Below are 11,008 nucleotides of genomic sequence, written 5' to 3'. Positions count from 1 at the left end.
CCATCATGGCCCCTCGCAACAGCAGTGGCAGCAGCAAGCTCCTTTGGAGATCCTTTGGAGATGGCTAGCTATTGTTCACACACCCTCGGGCTGAAACTGTACAGCGGCTGTATGCGTTGACTGTGTGTTGGTCTGTAGCCCAAGCTAGATCACTCACTGTTTGCAGACGAGACAATAAGGGGGACTGGTCGCAGTCCAAAACTGCTGAGCAGACCTGTGTTGCACTGATTGCAGAGTGCTTAGACCCTAGACCTCCTGTAGCCTTTCACGCTACCTGCTGGGTGCTTTGCACATGCTGCTACTGCCTGCTGTACCTGTCAAGTTTCACTGACAAAAGAGAAATGTTAACAGAAGCTCAAGATTTGAATGGGCATAGGAGCACATTCCCTTCCTCTGGTTCTTCTTCTTCTTCTACAAGATTACGGTATGCAAAGGGGACCATAACCGCTGAAGTGAGTACAATCACTAGCACAAAGAGAATCAAGAAGACGCATCCAGGCAAAAAAAAAGGTAATGTTGGCGATGGGTGAGGAAGAAGTGGTAGATGCAGAACCGGAAGCTCGTGAGACGCGCACAGCAGCAATGGCGCTTCTTGGGTATGTAGCGAGGAGGAAGGACTCAATTAGTTGCTACTTTCAAAGGGCTAGTTGGGAGGAATCGCCATTTTGCACGACTGTCAATATTTGCCAACAGCCAGGTGGTGCAGCCAGAGATAGCTCTAGCACGTGCCAGGACGGCAGCTCGGCAGCCAAGATTTGATGCTGGGGAATCTTTCCTTGGTGGCTGGCAATATTGAGGACAACCTCTCCGGCAACAACTCGGCCAGCGAGTGGAAGAGGACTGTAGAGATTTGATTGGATGGCAGGAGGCTGGAGACGTTGCCGGGGGAGGTGGGGCGCACGGGCTACAGCGGCCAGCCAGCCACTTGCCGGGCAAAAAGAGCATGAGACATGTACGCTCTCGCCCCTTCTCTTTGGCTGGCCGGCTGCTTTGGTTGTGCTCGTGCTAAGAGAGGAGGCAAACGAGCTCATCTACAATTCATTCCAAACAGTCACACTCTCTTGCACGAAACGAGAGAGAAAACAACACAAAAATTCCCACAAAACAATGAGCAGCTAACTCGCAATTCTGTCTCTCTTTCTCTCACATTCGTAGCCTTTATACATTAAAGAGGGAGACAGAAGAGCATGTTTCGTTTTGGAATGCTAACCAAAAGCACTACTATAGCGCGGATAATGCGTCATGCTCTCTACAGTGTGGGTGCCCCTCATTGCAATGAGCGTGACAATCTCACTCAAACAAATGAAAACTCTCTCAAACAGAATGAAACACAGAAGCAACGGATAACAAAACAGAAACAATGGATAACAACAGAGACACAATAGTGGACCAGAACATGTGGATCCGACTAGCTCAAAGAACCATGTACAGACTCTGGCGTGGCAGCACACTCCGCTCCAGCCCAGGACTCACAGGTACAAATGGGGTGTCGAGGCTCAGATGTGCAGGGATGGTGAAGCAGTGCTCTGTGTAAGACCTCCTCTAAACGACTACGTGCAAGATAAGATAGAACTGCCCCCAAAACACGACTACTCATATGTACAACCATAAGATCCACCAACAGCCCATAAATGTCCAGCCAGCTAAGTCTATCTCCAAACTGAGTGGTGGTGGTGATCTGGCCACGATGTCCACTAGACCACCGTAGGTACCCTACCACGTGTCACTCCCAGCCCAAAGGGTCCGTCCAGTGTGAACCAGACCAACTGTAGCTAACTGTCCAACTGCCTGTCCTGTGAAGTGACTGTAGCCCTGCTACAGGTTGCCCGCCACAAGACCGCTCACCGTCTCGGTGAGAGGAAGACTGAAACTTTAAAAGAAAACTACTAGTATGTACAATGGTGAGTTCCTGGATCTGTCATCCAAGAGATAGAGTGGTGGCTACTGCTGCATCCGAAGGATCAGCTTCTGGAGGTGGGGCCATCAAATCGATTGTGGGGCCTTACTGTATGCGAGCTCCAGTAAGTGTGTTTCCTGAGAAATGACTAGCCACCTGCTGCTGAGCCGATGGTAGCACCTGTCCTGTAGTGTACTGAGGACGTCGAGTAACACAGCCATGCCGATGTGCTCTAGCAACTCCATCACAACAAGTCATATTTTGCATCTGATGCAATGGTGAAGACTGAAACCCCTGAGGAGGAGAATACTGTTGTTGTTGGTTGTAGTACTGAACGGGAACTGGAGTCTGTGAGTAAAGTCCCATAAACTGTTGAGAAGGACCCGTTGCTGCATGCTGCACTGGTGTACCTGCTCCAGTCCACCCATATCCCATACCCATCATCGTAGGCTGCGTTGCCCTATTTTCCTGTAACAGCAATTCTCTAAATCCTTGGAGTTGATTCTGAAGGTCACTAATCACTTGAGACTTTAATTTCAGGGCTTGCTGGAGTGTGAAAATAGTGGCATCCCTATCCGCGATGGCGCTCTCAGCAACCTTCAGAGCTCCCTCCATAGCTACGTAAGTAGCTGCGTGACGCTGGTGTGTGGCTGCTAAACACTCTGCTCCCAGCTCAATGGTGGCAATGGCTTGCCTAGACTCCTCCAATATATCCTCCGATAGCCGAAAAAATGATGTAGAGTCCGATCCTGTAGAAGGTCCTGTAATAGTGTCAGGGTGAAGAGAGCTGGAGAGTGGTACAGCTGATGGGACTGCTGGTGGGACTGGTGTGACAAGTGGCACTGCTCGCGGTGGACTAGGAGCATGCCTCTCTGGACTAGGCACATGCCTCTCTGTCGAAGTAGAGATGGTAGGAGTGGTTGCCGCAGGACTAGGCATAGGAGAAGAAGCAATTGCCACTGGGACATGAGAGCTAGTCACTGTGGTAGGTGTAAAAATAGCAGCAATACAGAGAGGAACACACACTGTAGAAGTCACAGCTGTGACATGCATAGTGTGATCTGGACCACCTGAACTTACCATCGAATCAGTAGTGACCGTATGCGAGGAACGTCGAACTGGTTGCTTCACTCGAAGTTGTTGGCTTTCGGAGACTGGCAGGGATACTAAAGATGCTACTGTGTCCTTCACTACCTTTGCCCTCTTTTTCTTTGGCTTTTCAGATAGATCCTTTGTTTGTTCAATATCTTTCCCTTTTTTCTTAGAGCTTTTACGCTGCATCGCCGCATCCACATCCATAGGACTAACAGGTATATTAATCACCCAGGCCAACATCGGAGCTGCAAAGCATTGAAAGCTAGATTGCACAGATTGCACCTGAGCTCTGAATCTTTTAGCCCGAGACTGTAAAGAGGTAAATAAAATTTGATGAAAGCCACATGGGATGGTGTGGATGAGGCAGTATAGGCCTTCGCAGTGCGAGAATATAGTAGGCACGTCACATCTGGCCTTGCCCTTGCCCTTGCCCTTGCCGACTTTAGGATCTCTGACCAAAAAGTAATACTTGAAAATGGACCAGAGCTGTTTATTCCTTGCATAGCCAGCATGATTCGTACTGAGCAGTTCTTTGCATGCCTCGATTGTCACATCTTTCGAAAGTTGGGAATAGGTGCGCGTAGCCGGTTTCACTGCAGGAAAAGTTGTCATCCCCAAGGCGTTACCTATTCGTGTAGCACTCAGTGGGTGTCCCCTGACTTGGGGAAAAAACTTGAGGAGTGCATGCACCATATCCATGGGAATATCCAAAGGCAGATCGATGTCTGCTAATGCTGACAATCCTAGCTTGTGTAGATGGTCTTTTGATAGGACTTCTCGAAGCGACGGATGAGGCTGCTGCAGATGGAAGTTCAATGTGAACTTGGTTTGGGTCTTGGAAGAAGGAGGCCGAGGAATTGGATGACCCAGTACCTGCATGATGGCTTTTCTCTTCTTTTGGTTCTGTACAGCTTCTTCTTCATCATCCTCTTCCTCTTCCTCGTTGCTCGAAGACTCGGAGTCGGAAGCAGAGCTTGATTCGGACTCCTTGTAATTTTCATCACTGTGATCAGTGGAGGACACATCAGTGAGGCCATGGCTGGATGTATCCACATCCTCTGCCTCTGCAGAACTTTGGGATGTCTCAGTTGGCCTCTCTGGAGAGAGAGCTTTTTTTTTCCTTACTTGCTTGCTTGTTCCAGCCATTGTAAAGAGAATTCCTGGTTGTGTCAATCTGCAGTGTGCAGTGCTAACTCTGAAAAAGCTTGAATACACAAGAAACGAATAGCTTGTCCTTTCAAAGCGATGGAGGCAGCGGATGTGGAGTTAAAAAAGCTATGGCTGTTTTAAAGCACGCGATGGATTGAAAACGATGGGTTCTGATTGCTAATCGATGGATGCAGGCGGAATTGGGCGAGGGGTTTAGGTAGGTTAAGGGCGAGGGGATGCGTATAGGATAGGGGCGAGGGAGTAAGGGAGGTAGGGTCGAGGGATATTTAGAGGATAAGGGCAAGGGGGGAGAGAGTGGGTATGGGCGAGGGGGTTGAGGGTGGGTAGGGGCGAGGGGGAAAATAGTGGATAGGGGCGAGGGGGTTGAGGGTAGGTAAGAGCGAGGGGGAATAAGTGGATAGGGGCGAGGGGGAGATAGTGGATAGGGGCGAGGGGGGGAGAGAGTGGGTATGGGCGAGGGTGAGGGAAATAAGTGGATAGGGGCGAGGGGGAGAGAGAGTGGGTATGGGCGAGGGGGTTGAGGGTGGGTAGGGGCGAGGGGGAAAATAGTGGATAGGGGCGAGGGGGGAGAGAGTGGGTATGGGCGAGGGGGAAAATAGTGGATAGGGGCGAGGGGGTTGAGGGTAGGTAAGGGCGAGGGGGAAAATAGTGGATAGGGGTGAGGGGGGAGAGAGTGGGTATGGGCGAGGGGGTTGAGGGTGGGTAGGGGCGAGGGGGAAAATAGAGGATAGGGGCGAGGGGGAATAAGTGGATAGGGGCGAGGGGGGAGATAGTGGGTAGGGGCTAGGGGGTTGAGGGCAGGTAAGGGCGAGGGAAGTAAGGGAGGGTAGGGGCGAGGGGTTGGTATAGAGTAGGGATGAGTGTGTTTGCGGAGAGGTTAGGGACGAGGGGTTTGGGGTTGGGATAGGTAGGGCGCAATGATCACACGCGGTACAAAGTGATAAAAGTGATAGCAGAAGCAAAGAGAAGGTACAAAGTGCTAATTTTTGAGCAGCTAAAAATCTCGAGCAGATAAAAGGAAGGGTAATTTTGACTCATTAGGAGATTAAGGTTCTACAGCAAAGCTGAAAGTTTAATGGCACCAAAGGTTTTTTCTGCTATTGGAATCAAAGTTCTTTGACATAAACTCTGCCATATTCTTCCCCTAGACAGTATGGCATTGGGAGTCTCATCAAGTCAAGTCCTTGATTACACCTTGTTCATTATCCCAATTGCCATCTAAGCAGAGTCCCCAAGAAGATTCCACTTGTCAAATTGAACAAAACCACTCCGACGAGAAGCTTGACTGAAAGCTTAACTGGAAGGACCTTAATACTTAACCGCAAATAACAAGACATAGCAGAAATTGAGACAGTAACAGAGCATCCATTCTGGTGGAAAGCTAGTCGTGAGGAGAGCATAATTGAGACAGTAACAAAACACCCGTTCTGATGGAAAGATAGTGGGGAGGAGAGAGATGGGACATAGAACCTACAGATGGCGGGATAGTTGCAGACCCTTTACTCAGAGGAGTAATAGCACTTGATTCTGGAGCCATTTACCAGTGGCAAAGGAACGCCTTCCAAAGTGACTAATTGGACAGCCCCCTGTGGCAAAACCTCCTGTACTATAAAGGGCCCTTGCCAAGCTGGAACCAGCTTCTTTGCTTTTTTCAAATATTTTGCCTGATAGAGTAGCACCAATGTGCCTTGCGTTATTTTTGGCTTTCTGAGGTGGCGATCATGCCACGCTTTGCGACGAAGTTGTTCCGCTTGCAGAGCACGAGAAGCTAAAAGGTGGCTTTCATCCAATAAGGTGAGACGAGAGATAGAGGCATATTCCATGCCCCAACTTGCATGCAGACTGCCCACCCTAGGGGAACCGGAGTTGAACTCAAATGGAGCTATGGCTTCCAAACCGAAAGCGAGTTGAAAAGGCAGTTGATTCGTTGTTGCTTTGAAAGATGTGCAGTATGCCCAAAGAGTGCCGTGCACAGCCTGAGCCCACGATGCTGGATGGAGATGACATGCTTTCCTCAGTAGAGTGATCAGAACCTTGTTGGTGCTCTCGGCCTGTCCATTGGCTCTAGGGTAATAAGAGCACGACTTGCGATGAAAAATCTTGTAATTGGCCAGCAAATTTGAGATCATGTCATTGACAAAATGACTGCCTCTATCACTGGTGATCTCTAAGGGACATCCAAATCTGCATAAAATATTTTCATATAAAAATTTGGCCACTGTATTGCCGGTGCAATCTACTGTCGCTAGTACCTCTGCCCACTTTGTTGCATAGTCTGTAGCCACTAGCAGATATTTGCGATTACCTGGTTGAGCCGGGGGATATATTGGTCCCACAAAGTCCAAACCCCATCTCTCAAAAGGTAGCCACACCATCGAGACCTGCAAAGGACGGTTGGATTGCTTACTCGGCTTCGGCCCACATCTCTGGCACACATCACAAACCTTAGAATATGCTATTGCATCCTTAAAAATGTAGGTCCACCACAGACCACTCTGTAGAATCTTCTGAGCAGTGATGTGACCAGGGTAATGGCCACCAGTGGGACCATTGTGGGCATCCTCCAGAATATGCTCCACCTCATGAGGCAAGACAACGCTTCAGAACACCATCTGGTCCTGCTTTGTAGAGCTGGCCCCCGATCAGAGTGAAAGGCCTGGACTTCAACAGCAATCTCCTCTTTTGCAGTGGGGATGCCCTCTCTGGGTACAGCCCAGTAGATAGAAAATGTAGGACCTCGCCGTACCATTCCGGTGTTGTATCTATTTTAAAAAGACTGCTATCTGGAAAGTCATCCGCAATCCTGGTAGCTTCTTCGCCTGTGTAAATGCGAGAGAGGTGGTCAGGCATTACATGATGCTTACCAGGACGGAGTACCACTTCAAAATCAAACTCCTGGAATAGGAGGAGCCATCGCCATACTCGACCTGCAACCTGTGGCTTATTAAGCAGATAGCGCAAGGCATGGTGATCAGTGATAATTGTGAAGTGGACCCCTAGCAAATAGTGACGAAATTTGTGTAGAGCATACACTATAGCCAATCCTTCCCTCTCTGTGGTGCTATAGTTTCGCTCTGCTTTGGTGAGCAGGCGACTTGCATAATGTACAGGGCGATCCAAGTTGAACTCTTTGCTAGGCTGAGTCAGCACAGCACCCACAGCCAGCAGACTGGCATCTGTATGCACATGAAAAGGTAGGGCCCAATCCGGGGCAACTAGAATAGGCGTTTCAGTGAGACGTTTTTTGAGGTATGCAAATGCTTCGGCCTCAGGTCTTGACCACCGGAAGGGAACAACAGCACTGGTGAGCCGGGTCAATGGTTGAGCCACCTGTGCATACATACGTATAAACCTGCGATGATAGCCGGTGTGGCCCACAAAGCTCTGAACACCTTTGGAATTTATGGGAGGAGGTAACTTCAAGATGGCCACTATCTTCTCTGGGTCCGGTGCCAAACCTTGAGCAGACACCACATGGCCCAACAATGTGCCCTCTGTGACCAAAAAATGACATTTGTTCGGATTGAGCTTCAAACGTGCCTCTCTGCACCTGAGGAAGACTGCAGAGAGCTGAGCAAGATGCTCCTTTAGATTTTCTACTGGGGTCGAACATTGAGCACCCGAGAAGGTGGAAAAGTCATCCATGAATATGCGAAGGTGATCAGTAAGCAGAGGACAAAAGATGAAATATACTATGCGATTGAAAGAAGGCGGTGCATTTTTAAGCCCAAAAGACATTCTAGTGTAGATGAAAATACCCCAGGGAGTCACAAAAGTTGTTTTGATTTGGTCGTAAGGATGTATTCCTAACTGATTGTAGCCGATGAACCCGTCCATAAAACTATACAGTACATGGCCAGCGACATCTTCGAGGACTCTCTGAGTAAAAGGTGTCGGAAATCCATCCGGGATTGTGACCTTATTCAGAGCCCGATAGTCGACACAAACTCGAATTTTGTTGGACTGCTTCTTTGGGGAAACAACCATAGGAGACAACCATTCTGAGTGCTCTACTGGTATAATAATACCTGCTTCTTGCATTTTTTCCAACTCGATTTTGACTGCTTCTGCATACTTGGGATTCAGTTTGTAAGCACGTCCTCTGACCGGCTTAGCCCCCTCAACCAGAGGAATTGTGTGGACTCCTAGCTCTGCTGGGATTCCTTCTAAATCGTGGTAAGACCAGGCAAACACATCTTTGAATGAGCGCACGAAGGAGATTACCAGGTCGAGTAGAACAGGGTGATCCCATAACCAAGTGGCTAATAAGATGAGTTGATGGCTGTCAGGGCCTCCTAGGTTGACCTCTCTGACTGGGTCAGGCGGTGCAATGGTCGAGGCTGCGTCAGGTGGAGAAGATCGTGCCGCCTCTGTTAGCCTTTGGACATTATGAGCTGGCGTCTGATCAATGTTGAAATCAGCATACTCTTCCTGCAACCAACCTGATGGAAGCTCTGCAAATGGTAAATCCTCAGATACCTCAAAGTGCTCCGGCATGGGTGGAGAGTCAGATGGAGTAGAGGCTAAGGAGGGAGCTGGGGTGTTGGCCAACTCTTGCAAGGGAGACTTTTTTCCCCTTCTATGGTGGGTTATAGGCTCACCCAGGCCGACGGTTTCCATCAAGGGACCCTCTGAAGGATGGGCACCAGAGACTGGTCCACTTGGTTCTGGCTCACTTGGCTGACTGGGATTCTTGGTCTCAGGTGTAGCTTCAGATGTAGGATCAGGGGGATAGGGTGAATCTGTTGGCAAAGGTTGAAGAGAGACTACATAGCATTGCATCGAAGAGGTGGCTTCTAACCACTGCAGTAAGTCTTCATCGGACCCATCGGGAGGGACCGGCTGCTCCAAGTCAGGGTTGGACTCTACTGACAAAGAGCTATGCTGAACGACCGGATCCATACCTCCTTCGAGACGAATTTGTTGCATTGGAGAGCCAGGAGTATGTATCCACATGGCGTCGGTTCCCCAGTCGTGAAGTGCTTTCGTATGTCGTAGCCATGGCCTACCAATCAGCAAGGGATAACCTCCCTCTACCAGGGGAAGATTAACTACCACAAAATCCAAGTTAAAAGTGAAATCTTGTACCTTCAGAGGCACCTTGTCGACTATGCCCACTGGGTAGACTGTTCTCTGATCAGCCAATGTAACAGTGAAAGGAGCAGGTCGGGTAGGCTTTAGACCTAAGGCCATCATAGTGAATTCGGGCATCAAATTGATTCCAAATCCTCCATCAACGATGACGCCGGATAGCTGGTGCCCAAGAATAGATACAGTGAGGCGAGGACTTTTATAATCGGTGAGGGGAGCAGATGGATAGGAAATCAAATAGGACTCTGAGGGCTGTACAGGGAGGTGCCCGCCACTAGGCCTAGCCCCCGGGTACAGAGACTGAATGACTAACAAGGTGTCACTTCTAAGTGTTGCATCAAGCCTTAGCATGTCGTATAGTGACACCTGCTGAAAAGTATTTTTCAAGATGGCTTCTGCTGTGGGCTTGGCGCCTTCGAAGTGGGCTCCTTTTGTGACCTTAATCTGTTCCAAGTCAGACACTGCTTCTAAGAAGGCTCCATCAATGTCACATAACAAGGAAGTTGGTTTGCTCTGAGCAATTGGGAAGGACTTGTCCTTTGGGTCAGGTAGACCAGAGTGAGGAAGTGGAGACTGGCGAGGTGGACCTGTGGGTAGACTGAGACCAAGAGCTTCTCTTTGTGACCGAGTAAGGACACCAGCAGGCTCCTCCACTTGCAGAGGCTTAACCACATGAGTAGCAAGTGAAGGTTGAGGCACGGTGTTCACAATAATCAAATTTATCTTCGGAAAGGTGAATTCGGGCTGGCTCTGAGTCGAGCCTGAAGACGTGGATGCCCTTTGCTTGGGACAATCTTTACTGTAGTGACCCTTCGAATCAGGGCAATGACGACAAGGAGGGGACCCCTCGGGTAAAGGACACTTGCTCTGATAATGCCCATATTCTCCGCATTTGTAGCAGAGTATGGGCCGATTGGAAGGACGAAACGGGGGACGAGGTGGTTGCTGCATGAAATTTGAGGCTGAGGTGTAGAAACTTTGGGGAACTGAGGGAGTACTGGCATGATAAAAACTGTGGGGTGCAAAGTTGTTGTGCATACCTTGCTGCATAGGGGGTGTTGTCAGCAGAGGAGGCAACTGGTTTTGATGGCCGTAGGGTGAGACCATGTTGGATGCAGGTGCTAGCCCTTGTTGGAGAGAAGGACCAAGATTTTGTTGTATTTGACGCAATCCCTTGAGGTAGTAACAATCCTTATCCTCATGTCCAGCTTTTTCACAAAAGTGGCAGTAAAACCGAAGGGGGCATTCCTGTGGTGGGTGCCCTGGAGAGCGGCATGAGCTACACCAAACCATAGCCTTAGTCTCTTGCTGACACTTGAGCTCTTCTAACTCGCGCTTAATCTGTTCCAATGCCTCATTATGTGTAGGCTTCTCTTGTCTAAGAGAGAAGGACCTCTCCTCTTGAAGAGCTCGTTGTAGCTTTAGGGCTTCCAGTTCCCTACGTAAAGAAGTTAAAGGATCAGTAGGACTACCTTCCGAGAACACAGAGGGAGTATCTATTTGAGGAGAGTTGTTGAAGAGCTTCCTAGCTCCCTCTATTCTAGTAGCAGCTGCGATGAACTCGTCGAGAGTGGCGTCGGGTCGGAGACTCTCTCAGAGTTTTTGCTGAGAAGTTTTAAGAAGCGCCTTCTCCACCCACTTTTTAACCATGAATTCACCGGGTTGTTGGGGAAGCTTCGCCACCAGCGACTTAGTTTTCGTCATAAGCTCCGCAAAAGTCTCCTCAGGTTTGAGCACCATGTTGGCCAACTCATC

The sequence above is a fragment of the Adiantum capillus-veneris genome, chromosome 29, assembly GCF_014529385.1.
Source record: "Adiantum capillus-veneris isolate H3 chromosome 29, ASM1452938v2, whole genome shotgun sequence".
NCBI lineage: Eukaryota > Viridiplantae > Streptophyta > Polypodiopsida > Polypodiales > Pteridaceae > Adiantum > Adiantum capillus-veneris.
This window is presented reverse-complemented; position numbering follows the sequence as displayed.